At 31.0% G+C, this 15,667-nt stretch overlaps 1 protein-coding gene across 1 annotated transcript in view; it reads right to left on the bottom strand.

Annotated features, from left to right (window-relative positions):
• Positions 1-15,667, bottom strand: part of LOC149555650 (caffeic acid 3-O-methyltransferase 3-like) — a 64,247-nt gene that overhangs the window by 36,154 nt on the left and 12,426 nt on the right. The window lies entirely within an intron of this gene.

A 15,667-nucleotide genomic window follows, 5' to 3' on the forward strand; every position in this document is an offset into this window, starting at 1 on the left:
TTCTCCTTAGGACAGGTTCCTCATCACTTCCCTTATTACATAACGTTCTTCCCACCATCATATTTTCTATAGCATGAGCCCTTAGTGTCTCCTTGTACCACATCATTTTTGTTACCTTGTCCACTTTCAAAATATCTACATTCAAAAGATCTATGTCCTTTACCACATTTGAAATAATTACCATGAAAACCACCTCTAAAATAAGAATTACCTCTTCCATGGTAAGAACCAATACCTCCTCATTAAGAATCACCACCTTTCCACTCGATCTTACCTTTATCATCATTCTTCCATTCAGATTTGCCCTTATCTTGTACAAAACTATCATATCTGCCACCTTCACCATAAGATCTACCTTTACCTCTCTAGAATCTACCACCTATACCTCTTTTTCTTTGTTCATGCTTCTTTGTCAAGACCTCCTCAGCTTTCAAGGCATATTAATATGCTTCCTCCACACTTTACAATTTCACAAAACTTCTTGAATTATAGATCTCAATCCATTTATGTACCTTGCAATTTTCTCAACATCATCATCCACATGCCCATATCTGATGTCCAATCTATAAAATTCCTCAGTATATGTCATGCCCAAAATATAAGGGCAAAAACACACACAAAAATATATATTTTTTAAAATGTACTATGATCCAATAAAATAATACAGTCAACAAGGTTTAGATGTTTAACCACAATGGAGTGGATTGTTGGAGGGGTTTAAGATTCAAATAGTCAAAGGTACTAAGAAGCTAAAAGCAAGATTACCAAAGACAATTAACAAGGTTAGGACTTCGCTAGATCTTTTCGTGAAAGAGATTGTTTGGGTGAACTAAAAGTCTCAACTAAATCCATTAACGAAATTAAATGACTAATCTAATTGACTAAGTCATAGTCCAACAATTTGTTTTAATGATAAAATTTAATTACGAGTAATAAACCACTTATCCCTAAAGATGATCTAATTGGCTAGACCCTCTTTTTAGCTTGATAACTGGAACGTCATTGCAATCTTAATCTTTTACTTCAGGATTAATGTCATTAATTAACTTCTTTCAACTTCATTCTAATTTATGTTTTAAACTTTTAATCCAAAATCTAAACTAACCTAAAATTTTCTCCAACATACTTATAACCATCTAATCAATTAAATTATTGTTTACCATTAAAATTGATGACAAGAATAATTTCAATAAATCTATATTTTAATCTAAACTTTATTTGAACTATCATAAATTTAAGTCCATATTAAAATCGATCTATAAAGCTCACAATAGTATAAAACTAATTAATAAAATGGTAAAATTGTTCTAATTGGATTATTCTAATTTCACATTTAAAACTTTTTAAATTAAAACTAATTTAATATTTTAACATCCAAACACTTTTTAATAACAATAAAAAGAACTAGTCCTTAGTTAAATTAAACATACATCTAAAACTAACTAAACATAAATATAATTAGAACAAGCCTTGACTAAATTAAATACTACTAAAATAAACTAACTTAAAAATAAACATTAACTAAATCAAGACTTAAGTAAACCCAATACTAACAAACCAGCCTAGACCTACCCCTATACTAACCTAGACCCTCTAACTCCCTTTTCCTAGGCCTGTCCACAACTCCCAAAGGAGAGCACTTAGCCCGAGGTCTGCACAATGCAAGACTGCCCCTCCCTTCCTTGTCCCTTGCATAGGAGAAGCCCACGCATAGAATCCTGCGCATGGGGAGATGAAAGATTGGGGGGGGGGGGGGGGAGTTTAAAGATGTTACTTTTTTTAAAATAATTTTATCCTTTGCCTTCCTTGACCCCCCTTCTCATGATTTGACCGCAGTACTAGCGTACTAGCTAGCAGGTGATGGACTTGGCCATGCCTAGCCCTAAATGGGATGAGAGAAATAAAATAAAGTGGGTGGGATTAGATTTTATTTTGACTTAAAAATTAAAATGGACATAAAGTCCTAGGCTAGTGCCTTGCCTCCTAGCCTTTAGTGATTTAATGCAAAAGTATTGTTGTTGAGGAATGTCAACAAAGTGCTCATTTAAATATTTTAATTTTAAAATGCATTCAAATCATATTCATTTTATAGGTTTAATATTAATTTTAGTTGCAGTCTATAAGAATAATACATAGAATATTCTCTGTGACCTTGGAGAAGATTAAAATGTTCTCCATACATTTTCCAGAGAGGGTTTTTAGACTTGGAGATGCACATTTTTAATTGAAAGCCAATTTTGAGTAAGTGTTGGCATAATTTTCTTTGCTATATATTTTTTTTGTTTAATAGTTCATCTTACATCAAAGGTATATGAGCCATTTTTTTTGAATCCAAGTAGATGTATAATTTCTTAATCAAATTGATTTTTGTTCATAGTGAATCTTAACAATGAAAGTGATAACTCTGTGATCACAATGAAGGATTTTGATCACATTTAATACTTAGACATCAATTTGAAAACTTTAACATAACAAATTGCCTTCTATTAACATAATTGAAAACTTGGAAATTCATAATTTAAGGACATTATCTATCATTCTATTTTCTCACATACGTATGCCAAAATTTGAAAACCACATGAGAGCATGGCAAGAAAAATTTCATAATCTTTTCCTTTCTCTATTATTCATCCTGGTTCAAGGCTCCATCAGGAAAGAACCAGTAAGAAAACCTGATGTCTTTGCCAATACATCGAAACTCAAATACAATTTACATACTATTACAATTCAAATGAAATCTCTTCAAAATCCTTCACAAGTACTCTCTTCCAAAACCTTCAAAACTTCAAGGAAACACAAGGAGAAGACAAGAGCTAACCCGGGTGAATCATCACAACATCAAGAACAATTCAAGCATACACCCCAACCCGGTTATTCACAATAGGTCCAACCATAGAACCTAACTAGGGGGGAGGTGGATTTTCTCAATGGGAGACATCAATCACTATGCCATATCATAGCCCTTTCGAGGCTAAAACTTCAAGAACTTTCGTTCTTCTACAAGGCCCTTTCGAGGCTAATACCACAAGGATTTTCATTCCTTTCCATAATCAAGAATTCACAATATCAAACAAGGCATGTGATGACAAGTAGGGGTCCATACACCCTACCCTCTTTCCCTCCTCTCACCATGAGAGGAGACTCTAAACCATTGAGGTCCAACTAAGGCCCTACACCTGTACATGGCCACTTCTTCCCTATCCAAGGGTGAGTGATGCCAAAAAAATCCCCATGAAATCATCTCAAAACACAAAACATCAAGACAAGCATAAGAATGCATCAAGAACAACAAAAATCCCTCCAAACACATCCCAACACACTAGCAAGCAAAAACAAAGAAGAACACAACAACTTATACATGATTCAAGCATAGACAACACGAAGGAACAATTCAATGGAGTGAAGAATCCCTACCTTCACCAAAAGAGTTATGGCAAAAATGGTGGTTTGAGAAGAACTTTTCCTTTTCTCCCTTCAATCTTCCAACTTTCTCCAAATCTAGAGATTGGGTAACAACCCCAAAACTGCTCCAAAATGCCTCTAAGTATCATCCCTTAACTCAACTAGACTTCAAGCAAACTCAAGATGGAGTTGGAGTCACCAACTCATGTAAATGACAATCAATTTTCGCAATCCCTCAAAAATAGGGCTTTTGAGTGACCCTAAAAGTCAAACTAAGAGGCTAAGTGGGTGGAAAGTACTCCCCACCCATACCCTTACCCCTAGGGCACTTAAATTTAATGATTTTAAGCCTTAAAGACTTAATAGGAAAAATTAAAAGCTAGAATAATAATAAAATCAAATAACAACCTTTTAAAGATAGATAATGCAAGGATAGCATATTTAAACAAGGGGTTCAATTCTATCTTTCCTTTAGGTTTCCCGGCTACATGTCCTGCACACTCATTGCACACATCAGTAGGTTCAAGAAATCACATGCATTATGAAATTTACGTATCAAAAAAATCATATAAGTTAAAACATCCATTTTCTAATGATCAAGTATTTATCTAATTCTACTCATACTTCCGATCATTTGAATTACATAATCAAAGTGTTAGTTTTGCATTCATTTACTTTATCATCATACATGTTCGTAAAGCATTAAATGACGAAATCAAATATCTAAAAGTAAAGCATCACACATCATAAATATCATAATAATGTTCAGTGCATCAAATAATGTTTTGACGTATCGAGTCATGAGTATCAAAATAATAATGCATCATCGGTGCTAAGATGGGTCAGGGCGAGGCCTCACAGTATACTCCTTTATAGTCATGTCTCTTTGTCTCAAATTTTGCATCATTCTCAACAAGATAACTTAGTAATAAGGAAGAAGGAACTTATTCTTTATCTTGTTCACCATCTTCAACCAAGTCTTAATCTTTTCCTTTCCTCTCTTTTGTCTATTAGTTTGCAAATGCTCCTACCATAGTGAGGCATGTCCTTTCAACCTAGTGACTACAATTTTCACCATCCTATTATCAAGAGTGTTTTCATAGTCAAAGAACTTCTCCATTTCAGAGATCCAATCCAATGCAACAGTAGTATCCAATTTTCCATCATAAGAAATAACTTCAACAATGGGCTTTGAATTTTCCCTAGACAATACTCTCAACAACCTTGCCTCACATTGATCCTCTTTAGGTTCTGGATTAGAGTTTGGTGCTGCTACTTTGTCATCACTCGCATCATCAAGATGCACTCCTCTTCTTTGGGTTGTCTCTACAACATCTAATTTGGCTCCAATTTATCTCAATGTATCCAAAATGACATTGTCAACATTTCCTCTACCTTGAACCATCTTTACAATTAGGTTCCTACAAGATCATAACCCTCTACAAGTTATAGGTCAAATCTACAAAACTACAACCCCACAACCTAAAACAATTAAGGGTTCTACACAATCCAATATCCACAAGGACAAACCTCAAGCTCTAATACCACCTGACATAGGGAGGGATGAGATAGATAGGGCCAAAGGCACACCAAGCTATTCCAACCACCTATGAGAGTAAAAAACCCAGGAGATAGAGGAAAAAATTCTTTAATAGATTCATCAAAATAACAAATACATGCCCAGCTATAAGGTCTTTCTAGTTATGGCCACATTACAATTCAGATTTGATCCACAATGGTCAATCTTTGCAATTCATCTTGCTTCTCCTCTTCCTACCTTCTTACTCCTAACTTTGATGCCCTAAGACTCTACCCAAAACCTTATTAAATACATGCACTACCACAATATGGCCTATTGCAAAATACAACAAAATAAACTCTTATATTAAATGCTAGGATAAGCCACAAGTCAACTCATAGAAAATACAAAATACAAATTAACTTGCAAGATCAGCCCAAACTGGAACCAGACATAGAAAACTCAATCAATGAAGGATCCAAAAAATTTACTATCACTTGGCATTTGAATGAACTTGGCAAGAAAAGGAAACTTGAACACCAAAGGAATTTGTTAGCTAGTGTGAACTTGACAATAGCTATGAAATTAGCATAAACCAAGAAGCTTGGCAACCACTACGAACTTAACATAAACCAAGAAGCTTGACAACCACTGTGATCTTAACAAAAACTATTAACTCAGTGACCAAAAGAACGTGGTAGCAACTGCAAACTCTGAATAACTAGGAAGCTTGGCAATCATTGCAAACTCGATAAAAACTAAGGAGCTCGAAAATGCAAGGTATTGTAACTCAACAAAAAAGAAAAAAAAACATGCAGGATAGCAATGCAACCCAAGATGCTCCTACATCATATTTTTTGGTCTCCATTGTCATCTCAATCTTAGATTCTCTTGGCAACCCTTGAAGTGATCATCCTTCACTTCTTCTCGACTCAATTAAGCCTTCTACTTAGATTCACTAGTCAACAACATTGGTAATAGCTGGAAAATTCTCTAGAACTTCTCACATGCATAACTTCTCTACACTCAATACTCTACTTTTAAAGTTCACCTCTGTACCTCCTTAAATAGAAAATTTTTATCTTTTTCCACTTAAGTAACACCATAGATCTTAGGGTTCACAATTCAGTCCATTGAATACAATGTATCTAATTGCCATTTTTTTATCTCTTCTTTTTCTAGAATCTTTTCCTTGAATTCATCTCATAGGTCAATCACCTAATCCTCTTCTAGAATTAAATGATCCAACTCATCAATCCTTATCTTTGACATGTTTTCCATATCTTAAGAAATCAACTTAGTTGGTTGGAAATTGCAATTCCTTGCAAACAATTAAAATGGTGTTCCTCAGTCAACACTAAGTTTTCTCACTCAGTCATCACTGAGTTACTCGACCTTGAAGTTATAAAAATTCTAGCTCAGCATCAACATTGTCATTCAATCGATAGTGATACTCAATCAACATTGAATTTTCTCAACACTTACTATGGCTTGATTGACACTAGCATCACTCAACATGTTCAATCAAATTCCTTAGCCTTTTACTTTGTTACTCGGTCAAACTTATACATTTGATCTATCTTGTCTCACACTTCTAAGACTTGAACATTATTGTCTTCTCATCTTGCAACATGATTTAAACAATCACTTTATCTTGTCAAACTCTAACTAATCAAATGTCCATTTGTAGTTTTCTCTTTAGAACTCAACCTTGCCTCTAGATGCTTTTGTTATGAACAAATTCTCAAATCCACTTCATCAATCAAATAGTTATGACATTTAGATAAGATAGGAAATTGTGTCACCAATAGATTTGAAATCAATGACAACACAACAATTGTTTCAATTTTAGTTTCCAACAAGTCCATGAAGCACAACCCAAGGTCATGGAAAGCATTGATGCCAAACAAAACCTTGTTGAACCCAAACCTGCATGTTACTTGAAATGCTAGGAAACAAGCATGCCTCGAATAAAGAGAAGGATAACTCCAACATATGATAGAATTAGTTTTTACAAGTTGAGGTATGGGATCCATGATAGGTCCATATTAAGGAGCCAACCAAGTAGAAAGAGAAAACATGAACAACAAAGACCATTCCTTAAACAAGAAACATAAACAAATAAAAGGAAATCTTTTTGGTTGATGCAAGATTGCTAAAGTACCCAAGATGCTCCTACATCACTAAGGTAAGTTTGTAAATATAAATTCATATTTGATGCATTATTTCTATCCAAATACTATATATACCCTCCTTATATTAAGAGTTGTAAGCTTCTACTTCTTACTACTTATAATTTTTTAAATAATTTTTTTAACATAGGCTAAAATTATAGATACTTTATTACTAATACTTTGTAAGTACTTAAATTAAATGATATATTTTAGTTTATTATTTAATTTTGAAACATAAAATTAAATTTATTTTAAAATTGTAATTGTACTGATATCCTTTGTAATTATATTTCTTCTTAGCACTTCAGTGGGCTAAAATTCATAAATATCTTATTATCGATATTATAAAAATCCTTAAAATTAAATAATATTCTAGTTTAATCTTTGATCTTCTGATATAAATCTAAAAATGTTCTAGATTGTAATTGTTGTATATGTAAATTATTTTCTTAAATTGTGTATTAAATATTTTTAATTTAAAAATAAATAAATAACTAAAGTATACTAGGAAATAATTAAATTATAAAGATATTCACATGTTAATGAGTAGGAGGTATTTTTCAAAAATCAAAATGTGATATTGTTTTTAAGATTCAACTATCATTTTTTTGAGTCAAATTCATTAACACTTGTTTAATGAAGAGTGAAGTTGATCTAAATTAAGAATTCAAATTACAATACCTAGTGTAGAAACCATTGTATAGTGATTTAGTTGAAAATGGTTAAAATATAACAATAGATTTTTGCAAGCAAAAATGTGATCCATTTCATTCAGATATCAAGTTTATACAAAGTATGATGTATTTGAAGGGTCACCAACATCCCTTCAAAAATAAATGAACAATCCACATAATGTTTATTACAAAATAAAATACCAAAACTATGAAAACTAATAAAAATAACTATTTTAGAAATTGTGTCTACATGTAGAAGTCATAACTTTCTACACATAGTTCAAAAATGCATGTTGTTAACATCGTTGGAAAGATAATCAAATTATATATCACCAAATATCAAGAGTCAAAATTTTAGGGCCCAAAAATCCTCCCAAAGCCAATGCAAAATACTAAAACATAGAAAATATCAAAAATATAGATTTTAGTATTTTAACATTTTTGCTTGTGCCAAAATCCCTTGCATCTTCTTGGACTATGTTTTGATTAGAAGTTCAAGAACCCATCTTTCATAGGAATGAATTGAACACTTAACACTCATTATATCTTGGTGATTCTCACATAGGTGAAGCATTTGACCATCCCAAGAGCTCACCCATCTCAATACTACTCTAACTCAAGTACACTTAATCATGGAGTTTCCTCAAAAGTTAGCCTACTTATCTTGCTACCACATTTGTAAAACCTTCAACAAATGTCATGCCTTATGATCCATGCATTTCCACAACACTTTTAATTATATTTAAGTATATATTATTTTAATTTAAAATTCTACCAAATATTCGAAATTAAAAGAATAAATTAATTAACAAAAAAACATAGAAAATATTAAATTACAAATACTGATGTCTTTTCTTTTTTATATGCATTTTATACATCCAAATCACAAATTATTCTTTAGCTAAGTCACCATGAGAAGAGGGATATATCCATCAAAGTCGTCCAAAGATTTATCTTGACCCATTGCACCTCCAAGAGATCGAGCCTTTGTGGATGGAGTGAATGGAGAATAAAAATAATCCAGACAAATTATTCTCAACCAATTGAAATAAAACATTTATTGTAAACTTAATTATTGGACATGACTGCATAACTATTTTTGCAATAATTATTTTGAACACACTCCATAATCTATCACTAAGATGAAAAAGAACATATGTATGAAACATGGAATCTGATCTAAAACATTAATGTAAAAAAATATATATAGTTGAATCCAAAAATCACTTAAACTTCACACATTATAAACAATTATGAGTTTATATAGACTCAAGTTATATATGTATGTCTCTGAGTGTGTGTGTTTATCTATCTATACATGTATACATGTACAAACATATGTATGTATTTATGTACATCATGTACCTTTTTTATTGATATGATATATGATCTACCAAAAATTCTATCAAAAGCTCTAATTTGATCTTTTGTTTTGTCTCAAATTTGAAGTGTTCTATTCCAAGTTTATTTCATGTAGGCTTTGCCTATATACATATTAGATGCTTTATTTCTACTAAGAGTTATAGTCTTATTGTTTGTGTGTGTGTGTGTGTGTGTGTGTGTGTGTGTGTGAGAGAGAGAGAGAGAAAGAGAGCTTCTTTATGATCAAAGTTGTAATCTTATCATCTCCTTTCTATATATACACTATACACATCATTTGCTTCTTAATAATTAAGACATTTGAAATTCAAAAATATCTTAATATAATTTACATAATTAACTTAAATTGATTAATTATGTACAACATAACTAAATAATATTCAAATTTAATCTTCAATCTTTAGAAATAAATCTAAAATTGTTGTAAAATGTAATTGAATTTATATGTATTTTTTTTCTCAAACCTTGTACAAAATCTTTCTAAATAAAAAACTAAATAAATGTTACATATTTTATGAAAATATTTAAATTATAAAGATATAGCTCTTTTTTTAACAAGTCAACAACAAGATGTTAAGCATCTATCTAAATCAGATCTATATACATTTTGTAACAAGTAGATGACACCATGATGTGTAAGACATCTAAATCAGAAATTGTTCCTATTTATCATCCAACCAAATAAACTACAATCTGTTATTCAAAGTAATTTTTATATTTAGCCATGTAAATTTTCTTATATCAATAATTTAGACCACACTCCATGATCCATCACAAACATGAAATAGAGCATCTATAGATATATAGAACATGGTCTAAAACATTGATGAAAAATATTCATGCAATTGAATACAAAAATTACTAAAAAACCTCATGAACTATAGAATCTGTTAAATTCTTTTAATTAACATATTATTATGTGCAGTTTTAATTAGCCATTCAACCATCGTTGAACTAAATTAAGAATTTCAATATAAACTCATATGATTTTTTAATTGGAATTTGAACAAAAGTAACAGATATTCATTATATTCTTGCCCGATAAGGTTGGCAAATGAAACTCTGAAAACATCCATTTGTGTCAACTCAACTCATTCACATTTTTTACTGTCAAATCTGATTGCAATATAGATCACCGTCCTTTGCATTACAAAGATCCATTCATGTACGCAACATACAGACAGGAATCTTTTGATCCGTATAACTTTTCATGATTTATGTTTCTCCATAAGACTCATGACATTCAGTTTCAGATGGGTCCGTTTGCTTTGTATTTTTTAAGAAGTTGTAAAGCTGTACCAGCCAAGCTTTTTGAGTGGGGAGAGATAAATAGAGAAGGATTCATCTTCTTTTCAGGATAAAGATTTTATCACTGTTAAAAAAAGTGAAGATAAAGGAAATGAGATCCAGAGAGTGGGGTCACTTCTCTTGACATTATTGTTGCTTACAATTCCCAACGGATTTGGCTGGTTCAATTTATGATTAATTATTATGCTTGAGATTGAATTGTTCAATAATGTGCCAATCCTTCACATTCATGTCCTCAAAAGTCTAATCAAAGTTAAAGTTTGATAACTTCCATACTTTATAATTTTGGGCCATACTGAATGATAATATGTTTTTCAGATTGATGATTGCACTTTTTAGTTTGAGATTTTTTATTTTTATTTTTAAAGTCATTAGTCCTTGTGACGGACCAAATCACACTTATATATAGATGATTTAAATCAATGAATAACAAATGCATAAAGGGATAGTATTAGACATGTAAGTTTGGATTGGGAAAGAGTAGATATTTAACTTCATTTGAGATTTGATAATAATGTGTATTATTGATTTATTGTTAGGAATAAATCTGTTATTGTAAATTGATAATCAGAGATTTACGTTGATTGGATAACCTTCATTAGGAGAGTGGTGGTGGGAAGCCTTGGAGTGCGGCGTATGGGAGCGATGAGGAAAAGAACTGTGACCCTGATGGTGACGGAGTATGGTCATTGTGAATTTGTAACTAGTATATTAATTTATTAATAGAAAGGGACTATTCATCAAAAAAAAAATTTATCAATTGATGTAACGCCCCGTCAAGGGATCCAAAAGAAATAACCTAAAGTTTGCCTAAGTTTGATAGCATTTTTTTTTAAAAACATGAAAGATACACCATTCACATCAAACACATAATAGCAGAAGCAATAACATACATAACAGGTTACATTCCTTAAAGATCCCATGATGTTGAGTCACATTTAAATCTAATCTAAAACTAAGTCAATCAATTACCACATCCATATGAAAGAATAATGAAAAGTCCAATGTCCATTTAATATACATTTGTTCCGAATGCCTCTTGGAAAATTAATTCGGAATGCTCATTCATCTACTGTACAAGTCACGAAGTATGAAAGGCTTAAAAGAATATACATATGTAAAAATAAAAATACATCATCCTCTTCGGATCCATGATACGAACAATAAAATAAAATAAATCATCCACTGTACATAATACATCCATACATCAAAAGATATAACATCCATCATAAAATATAACCATCCATCATAATGATCCATGAACAGAATGAAGGTAAATGCCAATAAAGAAAGCTCCAACCACGGTGACCATGGACAGATCTCAATGGTAAGAGTAAAAAGCACTACCACCCAACTGTGTGGAACCTAAATGGTCCACTCCCACTACGTTGAAGAGATAGTCTCAAGTCCCTAACATGATATCAAATCACATAACACAAGAACTCTCTAAGTCTAGGAAATCCTAAAAGTAAACTAACTCAGAGGTTCCAATACATAGATCGACATCTAGGCACACAAACACACGTAGGTATCTACTATGTAAACAGGAATGTTTCATTGCACAAATCACGTTCAGAGTTACCTGAGTAGTCCCTTAAGACTCCCAGGTCCCTAGTGATCCCTATGGCCACTAGTATCCTCTCTTACTAACAAGGCATACTATGGAATGCTTGATGTAACCAAGCGTTCTCTCTACTCCCATCCTAGTCTGTAGTAGCACACGAGGCATGGGCGAGAACATACAATTATCTCATATTAGGTTCATTTAAGTTAGTATTAAGTGTAAAGTTATCACTTATTAAACAACTTACAATGGGTTACCCCCAGGACCACTTAGGGTCCCCAATCCCCATTACAAGCCACTTCCCAACACTACATACAGATAACCTACCCTAAGCTCATGAAATCACAAATCACATAATCATAGTAAAATCACCTCAGTCCTATACAAGTGACTGGGAAGCAGCATAAAGATAATAATAGTAATTACATCAGTTCTCTATGAGCAACTAGAAAACAACAAGATAAATCACAATATCCATCAGTTCTCTACGAGCAACCGAAAAGTAATCCAACAATATTGATCAATGACTCAGAATGGTTAATCAAGTATCTCATAGCATATATCCCGCTATCCCACAAAGACACTAAAACATAGTAACCAACAATAAAACATACTCATCATAAGCATACCATCACATACATGGTTGAGCAATAATGATTGAGATCGAGTCAACATGATACCACACTCACAAAACCCCCGAGCCTCTAGTAGATGTCCTATAACTGGTCAACAATCTAGTCAACCCAAAAACCCCAAACATAAATAGCATAAAGAAAACAAGATACAAGCACATGTTTCAGTTTGTTGAAAGCACATAGTTAAGTTAAATGTGGGGTTTCAATTTCCATTTTAGAGTTCGCTAACAAGTGAAGAAATATTTTCATCGTTTTTCTTATAATAAATTCAAGTATTAGCTTAAGTAAAACAAATATTTACCCCATGATTTAAAAATCAATTTCCTAAATTTACTAAGGTAAATATTATATTTGCTTTTAAGTTTGCTAATGGTAAGATTCCCGCTGATTCACATTAATCAAGACTTAAATTAAATATTAACATAATTTAACATAATTAATTAATTTAATAATAATAATTTATTAAAACATAATTTTAAATCATTATAATAACTCATTATTATTTAATAATTTAAAACTGATTAACGCATATTAATTAGTAATTTCATAATTAATAACATATATATAATACTTAATAAATATATACGTATATTATTTAATAAAAACTATTAACAAACTTAATAACATTTAAACTTTATAAAAGATAACTTTTTTTTAAAAAAAATTAAAATCAAAGTCATTTTTTAGTTATTGTTGAGGCTTATTTAAAAAGTTGTGCAGCCTTGCCCTCTATCGCAGGGCTTGGGATGACAGTTGCAATACCTGCAAAAGCAGGTACGATTGCTACCAGCGTAGGTCTATGGGGATGGGGTGGGATAAAACCCCCCACTCCCTATATATATATATATATAAAGAAAATAAAAACCAACATTTTTTTGAATTGAACGTTTCTACATTCCTTGCAAATATCGATTTTCTTTTAATAATTTTGAGATAATGAATTTGGTTTTAAACTAAATTTATTTTAAATGAATATATATTTATATATATTTTAATCAAAACTCATAAATAAATATGATAGATGACTACTAGGTACCCATTCTTTGTTTCTTTATTTTTTTCTATTTTCCTTTATTTCTTTATTTTCTCTAAGAAGATTTTTCAATAAAATTCAACCCTTCTTGGTAAGTTTTCTCAATCTATAATCTACTAGAGAGAAATTATATTGAATAATTAAAACATTCCATGTACAAAATAATTTTCCAATATCCAGAATCCACAACATGATATATATTCTTCACCAGAATTATCCAGACAATCATTTAACAAACACAAAGAAGACAGGAATTAAAAGAATGTATTTAAATTATGCAAATTTTCACAAGCGTCTACTTGGACACTGATGCTAATTCACTACACTCTTAAAATCTGTAGATAACAATTCCCCTTTCAAAACTTTCTCCTTCTCTGAAAATTTCCTCCTCCAAAATTCACAATCCCTTGAAAAAGAACCCCCAAATTGTGAAAAAGAATTCTCTCCCTAAAATCGGGGTACTGCGTTCACCCCAGAGAACTCTTTGTTCACACCTTCTAACTCATTATTAACTTGTATTTGTCTTTCTTTTATCTTTTCCATGCACATAAAATAATGAATTAAATTACTTTATTTAATTTTTTACTTGACCTCTTTTAAATTGATTTATTTAATTTAGTCTCATGCACGTATCATGCAATTATGAAACTTTTAATAAATTAATTTCTTTTCCACTTCTAAATTTATTTTTGAACATTAATTTCGATAGCTATCTATTAATTTAAATAATAATATTATTTAGCATTTATTTAAAAATGCACTCCAAATATATATATTATTATTAAATTAACTAAATATTATCACGTCCAAATTTAAACTTATAAATTTATCCTCAAATTAATTTTAATTCTTTTATTTAATTAATTTATTAATTAATTAAATAAAATATTAACATAACATATAATTTTCCATTAAATTAAATCTTTTTAATTAGACTTAATTAACAGAAAGTTCACCAAAAACTCATAAAGTAAAATATGAAAACCTATCATAGTAAAACACATACAAAATCAAACTAAGGGTTTAAATCCATGAATTAACATCATCCGACGCATTCAAAAGGTACATGACTCAGACACTTGTCCTAATTGTCAATTAGGACGAATGGCTCAAAGGTTTAGGATTTGGACTTAAGAATTTATCTCCTTTCTCTTACCATTGAGATAATGCAATAGGGTACGCTCATCCTGACAATTCAAGAAAGTTGATACCCAGCACCTACAACCTACATAAAATCCACACATGTACATACACAATATATACTAAGCTAAACAAGCAATGGCAGGAAGTGGTGCATCGTGTAGATCTTGACTAGCAGGTGACTACAACTCCCTTCCTTAACCACATCATAAATGTCATACATAAAGAAAACAAACATGCACACCATACACATGGAGTATGGGGTAAGTATCCACAAGAAAACACATATGATAATCCATCTAACTAAACATCATCAATAATTTAACAGCATTGTAATAATCATCATGCACGCATGAAGTATAGAGTACCAAGTAATCTCATTATATATCAACTAAGTCTGAAACAATATCTAATAATCTCAAGATAATGCTACTAATCATCAACATAAAATTGGCCTAAAAGAGTTTGGCAATAATAGCAGAAATGTAAACTAGGAAAATTTAGACTAGGGGCAGGCACTACAATTGATAGCTTGATATTCTGGTTTAGATTAATATTTATAAAACTAATTAAATAATGCTTGTAGAAGAGAATTAATATTTGATTTTGAATTTGTGTTTTAGAGATGAATCAATAGAATATGATGAAAGATAAAAGTTCACTGCATATTTTTAATGTATAAATATCATTATAAAGAGTGTGTGGTATTTTAAAAACACTTATGTGAGTTTATTGAAATATAAGAATTGATTCCTTCATAACTAGAAACATAAGTGGATATACTAAAAAATAATAAACCTATTAAGTATTGTTAATTGCTAGGGTTATAGTTGCACTA

Source organism: Cupressus sempervirens, chromosome 5 (genome assembly GCF_028749045.1).
Source record: "Cupressus sempervirens isolate cs-2001-9-10 chromosome 5, ASM2874904v1, whole genome shotgun sequence".
Taxonomy (NCBI): domain Eukaryota; kingdom Viridiplantae; phylum Streptophyta; class Pinopsida; order Cupressales; family Cupressaceae; genus Cupressus; species Cupressus sempervirens.